The 16,948-nt window shown below is 36.0% G+C and overlaps 1 protein-coding gene across 1 annotated transcript in view; it reads left to right on the plus strand.

The window, feature by feature from the left end:
- RNGTT (RNA guanylyltransferase and 5'-phosphatase) overlaps positions 1 to 16,948 on the plus strand; it is a 351,237-nt gene that overhangs the window by 192,968 nt on the left and 141,321 nt on the right. The window lies entirely within an intron of this gene.

Below are 16,948 nucleotides of genomic sequence, written 5' to 3' on the forward strand. Positions count from 1 at the left end.
TGAATTAAGGATAGTTCTTTCTTACTGATAACGTATGTTTAGTGTTGAAACATTAATGGTAATTTTTTAAAAAAATTGTATTTGACAGTGGTATGTTTTTAATTTTTGACCAGATAATACTGAAATTCCAATATGTAGTAAAAACACACAGAAGAAGCTCTTGCTTTCACATATCATCTCTCCCTCAGTTACTGACTATTGCTAGTTTTTAACTTTTTGTAGTTTCTTTATACATTTATAAACAATTACAAATATGTTAATACATTTTTATTCCCACCCTACTTTTCAAGAAAGGTAGCATATTATTTTGCACTTTGCTTTTCAGAATTTGTCCATCCATGTTTTTAAGTGTGTATTTTGTTAGTACTCTAATTAGCATTGGGGACATGTTGGGATCAGCACAAAGATAGAGGTTATTTTAGACATCTCCCATCCCTTATGCTTGAGGCAATTCAGAGTTTTAGAAGGAAATATTTTAAAGTACACATTCTGGGGGCACCTGGGTGGCTCAGTGGGTTGAAGCTGCTGCCTTCGGCTCAGGTCATGACTCCCAGAGTTCTGGGATCGAGCCTCATGTTGGGCTCTTTGCTCGGCAGGGAGCCTGCTTCCTTCTGTCTCTCTGCCTACTTGTGATATCTGTCTGTCAAATAAATAAATAAATAAATAAAATCTTTAAAAAAAAAGTATACATTCTGTCAATTAAGAATGAAAAAAATTGATTTTCATTTTGTTGTTGAAGTTCAGTGATGACTTCAGTGACCAATTCATTTTGTAAAAGCTATAAATTGAAATATTCTATAATGAGTAGATATTTATACAAGCTACTTTTTTCTGCTTCAAATTGTTTTCTTCTTTCCTCTATTACTCGCATTCATCCTTTGAATGTTAAATTAGGTGTTGCTTGGGGAAGCCAGGTCTGGCTAGGTGAGTGTGACTCTGCCCTGCTACTCTTGTTGGCTCCAAAGCATTTAACACCATATTGTGATTTTTTAGTTATTTTAAGAATTCGTATTTCCCTAACTAGACTATAAATACCATGAAAGCAGAGACCATATTTGTCTAATTCACAGTGATATATTTTTTTAAAGATTTTATTTATTTATTTGACAGAGATCACAAGTAGGCAGAGAGGCAGGCAGAGAGAGAGGAGAGGGAAGCAGGCTCCCTGCTGAGCAGAGAGTCCGATGTGGGACTCGATCCCAGGACCCTGGGATCATGACCTGAGACGAAAGCAGAGGCTTTAACCCACTGAGCCACCCAGGTGCCCCACAGTGATATTTTTAGTACCTATAAAGTTGTAGGTTCTCAGAGGATGATTATTGGGTGCTGTGTTTTGTATGTATACATTCTAAATGTCTCAGTTCCTGAGATTCACTGGACTTTCTCTTATTTCTGTTTGTATTCATTCTTCTTCCCTATAACTCTCTTGTTTAAATTTTATTTTCTTTGAGAAGCTTCTCTTGATCTTTTTGATTATATGCTGTATTCTGTATTACATGCCATCATAGTTCTGAACTACACATTTGGTGTAGTTCACAATCTATTGTAATTGCTTATTTGTGTGAAATCCACCCATTACCTTCATCCCTCTGGCCTCTAGTGTAGAGGTTGACACAGACCTACTAGTTGATATGTAGATATTTGTTGGAGAAAAAAAAGAATGAATGCATACTCTAGACAGTGGTTCTCAATTGGGGCCCTTTTATTTGCCAGATGACATTTGACAATGTCTGGAAACATTTTTGATTATCACAGCTGAGAGGGGGTAAATGTTGGTGCTGGTGTCAGTGAGCACTGGCCAGAGATGCTGCTAACTCTTCTACAATGCGCAGGACAGACCTCCCCCGGTCCCATTCTGTGCCCCAAGCAAACACTTGTCTGGACTACAGATGAAGATTTGGAAGTAGTTTTTATCTTAGGTGTATTTGGAGCTCTAGAGGAGTGGGTCATATGCAGTGAGTTAACAGTGAAAAAAGGCAGAGAATAGATAACTTGAAGAATGTATATTCAAAATTGATTCCAATGTTGAAATTTACCCCAAATGACACAATTTTTAAAAGCTCTGATAAATATTTAATGTTAATGTTTCTCTGATGGTTTTTAATGAAGCAGAATAAGCCTGTAGTAGAACTCTTGGAGTTATTTTAAAGCCAGATTTATTAAATAATTGATTTACAAAGAAATTGAGTTGTTCTCTTAAACAGAAATATTGACAAGAGGGCAAAATTACTTCCATTGCCTTCTTTAACTAAATTATCTGCCTTCCAACTGAGAGCACTATCTATCATATCAATTCTTCATACCAATGTTAGGAGCACAGAATATTGTTCTAGTGGTCTATATAGTACAAAATAGTAAGAAGGAGGTTAATGTGGTTGATGTATAGAGTAACTAGGCTGCAGGTGTTATTTGTATCTAGAGTTTGATCAACTGTCAGTAGACTGCTTTGATTTAGACTTGTGTCTACCAGAGGAGAAACTCTGTGAGAGTCTACTAGCTTGAAAAGTTAATGGATTTTTTAAAATCATATGACAGTAATCTTAGATATTAAGTGGGAATTAATCTGGAGTTGTGGAAAGTATTAGCTCATTCCTTCATCTAATAAGTTGGGTGCTTACTATATGTCATATACACTGCTGAGTTTTGGAAATAATAAAAATGAATAAAGGCGGTGTGTCTGCCCACAAAGCACTTGCATTCTGTGGAGAAACTTGACATAGCAGCACAGTGTATAAGGTGTACATTACAGTGTATAAGGTGAAAGAGTGCAGACTGATGGAGTAGGGGAGGTTCTCTGGTGGGCCCAGAGAGTAGGGTCAGGGTGCATTGGAAGATTAGGCCTATGTTAAAGTTAGGTCTAGATAGTTGGCTTAGTAGGCTTTCACCATTAGTAGAGATGAACTAAGTGGTTTGGCTTCTGAAGAAGTTTAGGTGCTGAGCTCTTTTCTTGCTATCCAGGCCACTTGCCAGTTGCTTTCTCCTCCCACTCATCCCTCCCCACAAAACTAGAGTAATTAGAAAACCACTGACTTAAAATTCGTTTCCTTTGGACCAGTTTTATAATCTTATCTCATCTCTTGACATCATTTAATCCAAACTTTTCAACCTTTAATCATTTCTTTTGGACAAATGATACATTTTATTATGTTAATGGCATGAAGATTTTTGTACTACTGTGATTTGGGAATTTTTTTTGGACAAGTTGTAACCATTCTGGTTATCAATTTGTTTATCTGTAAAAAGGGGAGTTTATTACATCTTGTCGGCCCCTCATTTTTCTAGTATTCTTACTCAGGTCTATTAACTGGTCTTGATACTGAGTATTTTTATTTAACCTTTTTTAAAAAAAAGATTTTATTTATTTATTAGAGAGAGAAATGAGAGAGAGCACACAAACAGGGGGAGCAGCAGAGGGAGTGGGAGAAGTAGGTTCTCTGTTGAGCAGGGAGCCTAATGTGGGGCTTGATCCCAGGACCCTGGGATCATGACCTGAGCCGAAGGCAGATGATTAACCAACTGAGCCACCCAGGCACCCCTAACCTGTCATTATCCTAGTTTCCTTATTGACTAAATTTTAAAATCACTGTAATTCTCTGGAACTGCCTAGATACAGAAACTAAATCTAAAGTTTCAGAAGTCTTTGTATAATTTGTATAATAGTTTTTTCAGAAGTTGTTTCATTAGAAATGTACACCATTGGTTATTTTATATTAAAACAACAGCAAGAAGAAATTAATTAGACTTGTGAATAAGATGGTAGAAATAGTAATCTGAATGTTTTTGAGTAACCTGAATAAACCAAGAAACTAAATCAGTTCTCTTATAATTTTACTCTCAAATTACAACTTCAATTTCCAGAAGTAGCAGTAAAACTTTGTAAGTAAATGAGAAATGTCAGCAAGCTTTTGGGAACTGGGAACTCTCCATTTTCTTCCAATGAGTCTTTCTATGATACCTCTCCTTACTGTCTCTACCGAGTTTGTCACCTTTCAGAAATGGAATACCAAATGATTGCCTTGACATAGTTTTATTGGGAGAATGGTTCTTCCCCCCATTTTACATCAACAAGAACAGCATAGAGTAGTGAGCCAATTTAGTCTCAGAAAACTTGAACTAACTTCCCCTCAATTCAGATTATGTTCCTGGTCCCATTACTTAGAATCTTGTAACCTGATTGTTTTTAAAAAATTCATTTTATGCATTTTTCTTATTCAGGAAAACTTCCTTTCCCCCATCCCTCTGATTTTGATGTCTTTGTTGTACTTCCCTAGCAACTCTTCTTTGGGTGTTTTGTTTTTTTTTTTTAACACCTTTATTATCTCTTGCAGATTAGATTAAAAGCCTCATTGTGGTTGAATTCACTGTTGTTACTTTGTGTCTTCTCCAGCTAGTGTGGTACTAGGTACATACTAGGTACTTAGTATTGAATGAATGACTTATCTTTCATACAGGGTATTTGTCGATTTTGCACCACAGATATTTGCTATTTGCTTTTCCGTGAAATGTGGACAAAGGATCTAACCAAGCCACTAAGTCTGGAGTTGTTTTACTCTTCTGTCCTGTAACATTATACCTAATTATACCAATTAGGATTTCTCTGTTTTCCTTAAAACTAAATGCTAGGCCAATAAAAATAAAACTAATTTTATGGTAAGACCAGGGATCTTTCTTAGCTTCAAGGTGTGATCCTTGTAAAGAAAGCATTCTGTCTCAGGTTTCAGTGTAGGGCCTAGATGGAATATGATAACATAATTGCTGACATTTTACTAGTGGGAATCGTAGAGGAGCATAGGGTTACAAAGTATGAGATAGCTCTGCTTTAGATATCATGTTTAAGCAAAATACTATTAATTGCATTTTTACAAGGGAAATAGATAAAGCTCCACTTTGAACTTGCTTAAAATCATGAAGTTAGTAGAGGCAAAAAGAACTAAACATCTTGCCGCTTTTGCTATTGTTACTATAGCTTCCTTTACATCAGAGTTTCTCAGCTTTGGTACCATAATTCTTTTCTGTGAGCAGCTTCCCTGGGGGGTGGGGGGGTGGTTAAGTTTAGCAACACCTTTGGTCTCTACCCACTAGATGGCAGCATTACTCCCTCCCCCTCCCTAGTTGACAACCAAAAATGTCAGCATGGCCAAATACTGGGGGTCGGGGTGGGGGCTGGGGAGTGGGTAAAATCACCCCTATTGAGAACCACTGCTTTATCCATCAAATATATCACTTATGCCTCCATTTTATTTCCTCTCTTAAGTTTTAGAGACTTCCTTATGGCATATGGCCATCTTTTATCTCTAAGCCAAATTCTGTTCCCATTTGGTAAATACTTTCTCAAATACCTTACTCTGTTGTCTGAATTTGCATTAATTACATTTTTTCCTTAAGAGGATCATGGATAACTCAGGTTATATTGGTAATTGCTTTCAGACATAACCTATCCTCTGTTTTTTACTTAGAGCAGTTTACCTGGTAAAGCCAGATTTATTTCTGTAGCACTAAGTATTATATGTATTAGTTAAATATAGCTTTGATAATTATTTTTATCTAGATACATGCTAGTGAATTTAATGAAATTAAAATGTATTTCTCCCTAATTAACCCTGATAATTGTAGCTTGAAAGGATGTTTTTGTTTCCATGTTTATAGTTCAGCAAGATTCTGTATTTTAAGTTTTGATAACTCATAAATATTTGATTTTATAAATTTTTCAAATAATTTTATTTTTGGAAAGTGGGAGAGAGAGAGAGTGAGAGGACGAGTAAGGGGGAAGGGCAGAGGGAGAAGTAGACTCCCTGCTGAGCAGGGAGCCCAATGGGGGACTTGATCCCAGGACCCTGAGATTATGACCTGAGTTGAAGGCAGAGGCTTAACTGAGTCACCCAGGTACCCATAAATATCTAATTTTAAAAGCTAAGTCCCTTAAGTCTGTATTATATAATATCTTTGCCTTTATTATTTTGGGGATCATGAAAAAAGGATTTTTTTTGGTAGTGATTGATATGTGTAGTCTTCCATAAATATTGCTTATTTAAATCATTTTATAATCTAAATTATTCTATTTAAGAAATACATTCAAATGTACTAGAGATTAATACTCCATAATACATGTAATTTTTTTTCACTTCATTATTTTTATTTATCAAGTATTTATTGAGGATTTTACTAGGTGTTTTGTAGGCACATAATGAGACATGGTTTTTGCAGGAGTAGAATTTACATTCTAATAAGTATTTTAATACATTTTACTCATAAAATCTATGTCAGTATAGAATTTACATTCAGTAATTGAGAACTATGGTATTTTAAAGTATAATTTTCTAAAATCTATTATGAATTTCATTAATTTTCATAAAGGTGCTTTGAAATTCCCAATAATAACAAGTCTAGTATTTCAAATTAATAAATGGTTTGGTGTGCAATGAGATGAGGAATGACTTAAATTTCTGAATTATTGCTGTGAAAAAACAGAATTAGTACATGCTGTTTTCTCATTAGATTGAAGATTGAGTCTTAATTTCCAGAGAGAAGAATTGAAGGATAATTAATGTTTATGGTACAAATAATATCATAGATTTAAAATTCTTTTCAGAATTTGTCATTAGCTACCTGTTATGAAATATTTTCAAACTGTACACCATTAAACTTTCTTATATTTAATAACTTAGATTGGTATTGGTTTTTAAGTGGTCTCATACTCATAGTTGTAAATAAACAGGGAGTGGAAGCAAATTGATGGTTTGTCTCTAAGGATGACATTCCCTTGGCAGAGGTTGTAAATGGTGTTAAGGTGGGGTGCTGACTTTACTTTCTTTCCTTACTTTTTTTTTTTAATCCCTCAGTAGCAATACCGAACCACTCTCGCCAAAAGGTCTATGATATTTCTGTCAGGTGTGCTTTATTAGAAAAAAGATTAAATTTTATCAGATTGTTTTCATTAGTGGGTTGACAACTGGAAAATTTTACAGTTTTAGCATTTAAAAAACTTTATATTCATTAAGTTTAAAGGGATTTATGTGTTATTATCCCGAAGGAAATATGTTACCTAAATGAATCTTTCAGGGCAAGGAAATGGATAAAATTTCCACTGAAATATTATATATTTGATTTTATATTCATTCATGTTTAAACATAAGACTTGGAGGAAATAGCATGTATTCTTAAATTTGCTACAGATATAATATCTTTCCTTTCAAGGCCAGTGGTATGTCTTTGTAGTAAAACAAGTAATACTAAATTTGTCATTATGTGGATTTCTGTTTGAAATAAGTAATCCTATGACTAGGGTTTTTGCAGTTTTGCTCAGATTTATAAAAATGTACTAGAATGCAATATGACTTTTATATTTAAGAAAAATACTAGTAGTAGAGAATTCTTAGTAATTTTTCCTTCCTGATGAGTATCTTTCTCATAATATGGCACCATTCTTAATGCCCTTGCTGAATATCTATACTTGCCTCTTCTTCAGTAGATCCTGTATTTTTCTACTCCTATGTTTTACCATGTTTACTTAATGCTGAGGTCTACATAAGTGAATATTATCCATCTGTCAATGCTTAGAGTGATCATTCCTCTATAATCAGTTACTAATTCACTCAAGTGAAGTATTTCCTCTTTTTACTATGTTCCCAGAATACATTTAAAACATTTTTTTCCCCTATAGTCTCTTTAATTGCATGGATAGCAATAACTTACATTTCCCCCATCCCCTAGCTCCTCATACCTCTTATCACTATGAACTTGCCTATTCTGGATATTTCATGTAGGTGTAGTCATACAGTTTTTGTCTTTCTGTGTCTGGCTTATTTCACTTAGCATAGTGTTTTTGAGATTCATTCCTTTTGTAACATGTATTAGAACTTCATTTCTTTTTATGGCTGAATATTCCATTATATGTACATAGCATATTTTGTTTATCCATTCATATGGTGATGGAGCTTAGGTTTCCACCTTTTGACTATGGTGAATAATTCTGCACCAAACATTTGCATATGTAAGTATCTGTTTAAGTCCCTGTTTTTCAATTTTTTTTTTCAATTTTCAATAAGTTAGGGTTGCTGAATCATAGGATAATTCCGTGTTTAACTTTTTGAGGAACTATCAAACTGTTATCTGTAGTGGCTGCATCATTTTTTATTCTGTATAGTAATATATGTGGCTTCTAATTTCTCTGTATTCTGTCTAACACTTGCCCCCTCTTTTAAGACAAATGAAAGCCACCCTAGTAGGTATGAAGTGGTATCCCATTGTGATTTTGATTTACATTATTTTCATGGCTTAGCTTTATGTGCTTAGTGGACTTTTTATATCTTCTATGTGGAAATGTCTATTTGATTCAAATGTGGGGCTTATACTCAGGATCCTGAGAGCAAGACCTGAGCTGAGATAAAGAGTTGGATGCTCAACTGACTGACAATTTTTTTTTTTTTTTAAGGTTTTATTTATCTGTCAGAGAGAGAGCGAGCGAGAGCAAGCACAGGCAGAGTCAGAGGGAGAAGCAGGCTCCCATGACGCTGGGATGATGACCTGAGCTGAAGGCAGCTGCTTAACCAACTGAGCCACCCAGGCATCCCCACCCCTGACAGTTTTTAAATTGTATTGTTTATCTTTTGTTACTGAGTTTTAGGAGTTCTTTATATATTTTGGGTATTAAATCCTTATTAGATACATGATTTGCATTTTCTCTCCCATTCTGTAGATCGTCTTTTCATTTTCTTGATAATGTCTTACGATGTACAAGTTATTTATTATTTTTTTAATCTTTATTTTTTTCATTTTTTTCCATTTTATTTATTTTATTTTATTTCTTTTCAGTGTTCCAGAATTCATTGTCTATGTACCACACCCAGTGCTCCATGCTGTACATGCCCTCCCTAATACCTACCACCCTGCTCACCCAACCCCCCCACCTTCCTCCCCTCCAAAACTCTCAAGTTTGTTTCTCAGAGTCCATAGTCTCTCATGGTTTGTCTCCCCCTCCGATTTCCCCCTTCTCACTTCTCTCCATCTCCCAATGTCCTCCGTGTTATTTGTATGCTCTGCAAGTAAGTGAAACCATATAACTTGACTCTCTCTGCTTGACTTACTTCACTCAGCATAATCTCTTCCAGTCCCATCCATGTTGATACAAAAGTTGAGTATTTATCCTTTCTGATGGAGGCATAATACTCCATTGTATATATGGACCATATCTTCTTCTTTTTTTTAAATAATTTTAAAATTTTTTTAATAAACATATAATGTATTATTAGCCCTAAGTGTACAAGTCTGTGAATTGCCAGCTTTACACATTTCATAGCACTCACCATAGCACATACCCTCCCCAATGTCCATAACTTCACCACCCACTCCCTAACCCCTTCCCCCCGGCAACCCTCAGTTTGTTTTGTGAGATTAAGAGTCTTTTATGGTTTTGGACCGTATCTTCTTTATCTATTCATCTGTTGAAGGGCATCTTGGTTCTTTCCACAGTTTGGCGACTGTAGCCATTGCAGCTATGAACATTGGGGTACATATGGTCCTTCTTTTCACTACATCTGTATCTTTGGTGTAAATACCCAGTAGTGCAATTGCAGGGTCATAGGGTAGCTCTATTTTTAATTTTTTGAGAAATCTCCACTCTCTTTTCCAAAGTGGCTGTACCAACTTGCATTCCCACCAACAGTGTAAGAGGGTTCCCCTTTCTCTGCATCCTCTCCAACACTTCTTATTTACTGACTTGTTAATTTTGGCCATTCTAACTGGTGTAAGGTGGTATCTCACTGTGGTTTTGATTTGAATCTCCCTGATGGCTAGTGATGATGAACATTTTTTTTTATGTGTCTGTTAGCCATTTGTGTGTCTTCTTTGGAGCTGTGTATGTTCATGTCTTCTGCCCATTTTTTGTCTGTTTTGTGTGTGTTGAGTTTGAGGAATTCTTTATAGATCTTGGATATCAGACCTTTGTCTGTAGTGTCATTTGCAAATATCTTCTTCTATTCCATGGGTTGCCTCTTTGTTTTGTTGACTGTTTCCTTTGCTGCACAATAGTTTTTTAATTTGATGAAGTTCAGTTTACCTTTATTTTTTTCTTTTATTTCTTGTGCTTTTTGTCTCATATCCGAGAATCCAGATATAAAAACATTATAAAAACGTACCCAGGGGCGCCTGGGTGGCTCAGTGGGTTAAAGCCTCTGCCTTCAGCTCAGGTCATGATCCCGGGGTCCTGGGATCGAGCCCTGCATCAGGCTCTCTGCTCAGCCAGGGAGCCTGCTTCCTCCTCTCTCTCTGCCTGCCTCTCTGCCTACTTGTGATCTTTGTCTGTCAAAAAAAAAAAAAAAAATCTTTAAAAAAAAAAAAGTACCCATGTTTTCTTCTTAAGAGTTGTATGGTTTTGGTGGTTATATTTAGGTCATTGGTCCATTTAAAAATATATATTTATTTATTTTAGAGAGAGAAAATGTATTTATTATAATTAATTATAAAATTATTTTATTATAATTATAAAATTATTTATTTTAGAGAAAGCAGGGGGAGGGGCAGATGGAAAGGGAGAGAATCTTCAAGCAGACTCCCCACTGGGCATGGAGCTTAATGGAGGACTTGATCCCACAACTCCAAGATCGTGATCCAGAACAAAATCAAGAGTCAGATGCTCAATTGACTGAGCCACCCAAGCCCCCAACATTGGTCTATTTTTAATAGTTTTTTATAGTGGGAGATAGCAGTCCAACTTCATTATATTTTGCATGTGGAAATCTAGCTATCCCAGATCATTTGTTAAAGAGAATATTCTCTCCCCATTGAATGGACTTTGTATCCTTGTAAAAAAAAAAAAAAGAAAAGAAATCCATTGGCTATTGACATATAAATTTATTTCTGTACTCTCAGTTCTTTTCCATTGGTCTGTGTCTACCTTTATGCCATTATCTCTGTTTTCATTGACAATAGCCTTCTACTAAGGTTTGAAATTAGGCTGTCTGAATCCTCCAACTCTGTCATTCTCTTTTCAATATTGTTTTGGTTTTCTTGGGTCTCTTGTAATTCTATATGAATATGGGGATCAGCTTTTTTATTTCTATGCAAAAGGCTGTTGGAATTTTGATAGGGATTATGTTGAATCTGCAGATTGCTTTGGATAGTATTGACATCCTAGCAATATTCAGTCTTCCTAAATTAATACCTAAATTGCGACCATTTCCAGTGTGTGATATATGTGGGGGTTCCCCACATCAACAAGTTATTCTATGACACCAGCTGGGTGTCCTATAATTTAACTCAATTCTGACACTTGGAGGTAGTATCAGATTCCATAGGTTGAAGACTCAGTCCTCCAAGATTTCTGCCTTACCCCTTCCCTTTGGATGCCAGTGGCAAGCCCAGTTGTTACCTGTACTTCTGACCAACTGACTATAAATCTGAGGTTTCCATGACCCTCTCCTCAGGTCTGATTAATTTGCTAGATGGAATCCATCCATAGACATAGGAATGGGGAAGGGGCACAGAGTTTTCATGCCCTTTCTAGCCTTGCCACCCTCCCCGAATCTTCACATGGTTACCAACCTAGAAGCTCTCTGAACCCTCTCCTTTTGTTGTTGTTGTTGTGTGTGCGTGTGTGTGTCCCCATGGAGTCTTCATTACATAGGCACGATTGATTAGATCAGTGGCCATTGGTGATTGATCTAATGTCCAGCCCTTCTCTCTTCCCTAGAAGTAAGAGGGGGAGGGACTGAGAATTCCTACCCTCTAATCACATGGTTGGCTGCTCTGGCCACCAGTCCTCAACATTAATTAAGTGCTTTCCAAAATCCACCTCACTTGACAGAACAAAAGACCTTTATTGTACTCATCACTTAGGGAATTCCAAGGGTTTTAGGAGCTCTATACCAGAAGCAGGATGAAGACCAAATATGTATTTCTTACTATAAATCACAGTATCACACTATGTGTGAACACTGGATGTTTTCCAACGTTTAGGTCTTTAACTTTTTCAGTAAGGTTTGGCAGTTTTCAGTATATAGCTCATTTACTTCCTTGGTTGAATTTATTCCTAGGAATTTTGTTCTTTTAGATGTTATTATAAATGGAATTGCTTTCCTTTTTGGATTGTTTTCATTGCTGTTGTATAGAAACCCAGTTGATTTTTATATTGATAATTCAACCAAAATATTAAATTGTGAGGAATGAATTTAAGAAAAGTTGTCTTAAGATTTATATATTGAAAACCAGACAACGTTGCTGAGAAAATTTTGGAAGACCTAGACAAATATATTTGCAGTGTTCATGAATTGGAAGATTCAGTGTTAAGATGCCATGTCTCCCCAAATCAACCTTTTGATTCAGTGCAATCTTAAATAAAATTCCAGTAGATTTATTTTTTATAGAAATTGATTAGCCGATTTTAAAATTTGTGTGGAAATATAAATGCAACCTTAGCTAAGAGGGTTTGGGAAAAGAACAAAGTTTAAGGACTTACACAATGAGATTTCAAAACTTCTGATAAACCCACAGTAATTGAGACTTCCCATGTTTACTGCAGTGTTATTCATAGTAGCTAAGATATGGAAACCACCAAAGTGTCTATCAACAGATGAATAGATAAAATACAGTGTGTGTACACACACACACACACACACACACACACATATATAGAGAGAGAATATTATTCAGTCTTAAGGAAAGAAGGAAATCCTGCCATTTGTGACAACATGGATGAAGGTGAAGTACTTTATGCTAAATGAAATAAGCTAGACAAATATCACATGATCTCACATATAAATGGAATCTTTTAACAGAAAAAAAGAAAAGTTGAACACATCATAACAGAAAGAGGACATGGTTACTAGAGACTGGGGATAGGTGAGAAGAGAAGATACTGATCAAAGAGTAAAAACTTTCTGTCACAAGCTGAATAAATTCTAGAGACCTATGTGAACATGGTGACTATGGCTAATAATATGTATACTTGAAATTTCCTAAGAGAGTAGATCTTAAATGCTCTTGCCACATGCCCACAAAAATGAAGTTACATGAGTTGATGGATATGTTAGCTTGATTGTGGTAATCATTTCACAGTTTATACATATATCAAAACATCATGTTATACAGAACTTAAATTTTTTCTCAGTCATAGCTCAGTAAAGCTGGAAAAATTGATTTTGGGCTTCATTAAAATAAAAAGAATTACTCATCAAAAGAAATTAAGAAAATGAAAAGGCAAAACAAAGATTGGTAGACAATATTTACAGTATATACATTCTGCCAAGGTTATTTATTCAGAATATATAAACAACTCTTATAAGCCAGTAAAAGGAGATAACCGTTTAAGAACAAGGGTAAAGTTTTGAATAGACACTTTACCAAAGAAGATACACAGATAGCAAATAAGCACATTTAAAGATCTTTATGATCTTCTGTCATAGACCAGAAAGAAACAGAGACAGTCTACAGAAACAGAGACTTTACAGGCAATACAGTGGCACTAAGTTCATATGTTTTAATAGTTACTCTGAATGTAAATGGGCTAAATGTTCCAACCAAAAGACTCAGGGTATCAGATTGGATAAAAAATCAAGAACCATCCATATGCTGTCTACAAGAGACTCGTTTTAGACCTAAAGACACCTCCCTCCAGACTGAAAGTGAGGAGTGGAGAACCATTTACCGCACTAATGGACCGCAGAAGAGAGCTGGGGTAGCAATCCTCATATCAGATGAACTAGATTTTAAACAGAAGACTGTAATAAGAGTTGTAGAGGGATACTGTATCAAAATTAAAGGGTTTATCCATCAAGAATATCTAGCAATTATAAATACCTATGCCCCCAGTATGGGAACATCCAGTTATATAAACCAGTTAATAACCAAAGTAAAGAAACACATTGAAAATACGTTAATAGTCAGGGACTTTAACACCCCGCTCATAGCAATGGACAGATATCTAAGCAGAAGATCAACACAGAAACAAGGGCTTTGAATGACACCCCTGGACCAGATGGACTTCAGAGTTACATACAGAACAATTCATCCCAAAGCAAAAGAATACCCATTCTTCTCAAGTGCACATGGAACTTTTTCCAGAATAGGTCACATCCAGGGTCACAAATCAGGTCTCAACTGATACCAAAAGATTGAGATCATTTCTTGTGTATTTTCATACCACAGTGCTCTGAAACAAACTCAGTCACAAGAAGAAATTTGTGAGGAACTCAAACACTTGGAGGTTAAATAGCATCCTACTAAAGAATGAATGGGTCAACTAGGAAGTTAAAGAAGAATTTAAAAAATTCACAGAAACTAATGAGAATGAAAGCACTTTGGTTCAAAACCTTTGGGATATAGCAAAGGTGGCCCTAAGAGGGAAGTACATAGCAATATAAGCCTCTCTCAGAAAATTAGGAAACTCCCAAATACATAAGCTATTGTACACTTGGAGAAAGAAAAGCAAAGAAAGCCTAAACCAAGCAAGAGAAATAATAAAGGTTAGAGCAGAAATCAGTGAAATAGAAACCAAAAGACCAGTTGAACAGATCAATGAAAGTAGGAACTGGTTCTTTGAAAGAATTAATAAGATTGATAAACCTCTGGCCAGACTTATCCAAAAGAAAAGAAAAAGGACCCAAATTAATAAAATCATGAATGAAAGGAGAGATCACAACCAACACTGAAGAAATACAATTATAAGAACATATTATAAGAAATTATACACTAACAAATTTGGCAATCTGGAAGAGATGGATGCTTTCTTGGAAACTTAGAAACTACAAAGACTGAAACAGGAAGAGGTAGAAAATCTGAACAGACCCATGACCAGCAAGGAAATTAAAGCAGTATTCAAAAACCTCCCCCCAAAACAAGAGTCAGGGCTAGGTGGCTTCTCAGGGGAATTCTCCCAAACATTTAAAGAAGAAATAATACCTGTTCTCCTGAAGCTGTTTCAAAATATCGAAATAGAGGGAAAACTTCCAAACTCCTTCTGTGCGGCCAGCATTACCTTGATCCCAAAACTAGACATACTGTACACAAAGAAACTCAAAATGGATGAAAGACCTAAATGTGAGACAGGACTCTTATCAAAATCCTAGAGGAGAACACAGGTACTAACCTTTTGACCTTGGCCACAGCAACTTCTTGCAAGATAAATCTCTAAGGTAAGGGAAACAAAAGCAAAAATGAACTATTGGGACTTCCATCAGGATAAAAAGTTTTGCACAGCAAAGGAAGCAGTCAACAGAACTAAAAGGCAACCTATGGAATGGGAGAAGATATTTGCAAATGAGATCATATAAAGGGCTGGTATCCACCATCTATAAAGAACTTAACAAACTCAGCACCCGGAGAACACATAATCCAGCCAAGAAATGGGCAGAAGACATGGAAAGACACTTCTCCAAAGAAGACTTAGAGATGTTCAGCAGACACATGAAAAAATGCTCCACATCATTTGCCATCAGAGAAATACAAATCAAAACTGCAATGAGATACCACCTTACACCCGTTAGAATGGCTAAAATTAACAAGGCAGGGAACAACAAATATTGGCAAAGATGTGGAAAAAGGGGAACCCTCTTACAGTTTTGATGGGAATGCAAGCTGGTACAGCCATTCGGAAAACAGAATGGAGGTTCCTCAAGGAGTTAAAAATAGAGCTACCCTATAACCCAGCAATTGCACCACTGGTATTTACCCCAAGGATACAGTTGTAGTGAAAAGAAGGGCACATGCACCCCAATGTTCATAGCAACAGTGTGCACAATAGCCAAACTGTGGAACAAGCTGAGATGTCCTTCAATAAGTGAATGGATAAAGAAGATGTGGTTCATATATACAATAGAATATTATTCAGCCATCAGAAAGGATGAATACCTACCATTAACATCAATGCGCTTGGAACTGGAGGGAATTATGCTAAGTGACATAAGTCAAGCAGAGAAAGACAATTACCACATGGTTTCACTCACATGTGAAATGTAAGGAATAACACAGAAGATCATAGGGACGGGGAGGGAAAACCGAATGGAAAGAAATTAAAGGGGGAGATAAACCATGAGAGACTCTTGACTCTGGGAAACAAACTGAGGGTTGGGGAGTGGGAGGTGGTTAGGAGGATGGGGTAAATAGGTGATGGGCATTAAGGACGGCACATGATGTGATGAGCAGTGGGTCTTATTTGCATCTAATGACTCATTGAACATTATATCAGAAAATAATGTATTATATGTTAGCTAATTGAATATAAGTCAAAAATGAAAAAAAAAGAAGAAAAGATCTTTCATTAGAGAAACGCAAATTAAAATTATGAGATACGCTTCTGAATTAAAATGACCAACAGTACCTAGTCTTGGAGTTGATACAGAGTAAATTGACCTCCTATATATTACTGGTGGGAGTGGAAAATGTTACGGCCACTTTTTAAAACAATTTGACAGTTTCTTATAATGTTAAATATATATTTACCGTGTGACCCAGCCATTCTGCTTCTAGATATTGACCCAAGTTAGGAAAACATGTCAACAGAAATGTTCAGAGCAACATCATTCATAATTGCCTAAACCTGGAAACAACCCAAATGGGCATTAGTCTGTAAATGCATAAGCAGTTTGTGGTATATATATAAAATGGAATCCCGTTTAGTAGTAAAAGGGAACAAACTGCTTATATATGCACCAGCACTGATCGCAAAACCTTAGGTTAAGAATTTCTTATGAATTCTAGAACAGGCATAGGTATAGTGTAAGAAGAAGGTCTCTGTTGCCAGAGAGTTGGAAAGAATTGAGTGCAGATGTCAGGAGGGAACTTTGGAGTGATTGAGTGCTATATATCACTGTTTTGATAGTGGTTATATACTTGTATTCATGTGTTAAAAGTCAGTTGTTAGGGGTGTCTGGGTAGCTCAGTCTGGTAAGAGTCTACCTTTGGCTCAGGTCAGAAGGATGGAGCCCCATGTCGGGCTCCCTGCTCAGCCAGGAATCTG

The sequence above is a fragment of the Mustela nivalis genome, assembly GCF_964662115.1.
Source record: "Mustela nivalis genome assembly, chromosome: 5".
Classification (NCBI taxonomy): domain Eukaryota; kingdom Metazoa; phylum Chordata; class Mammalia; order Carnivora; family Mustelidae; genus Mustela; species Mustela nivalis.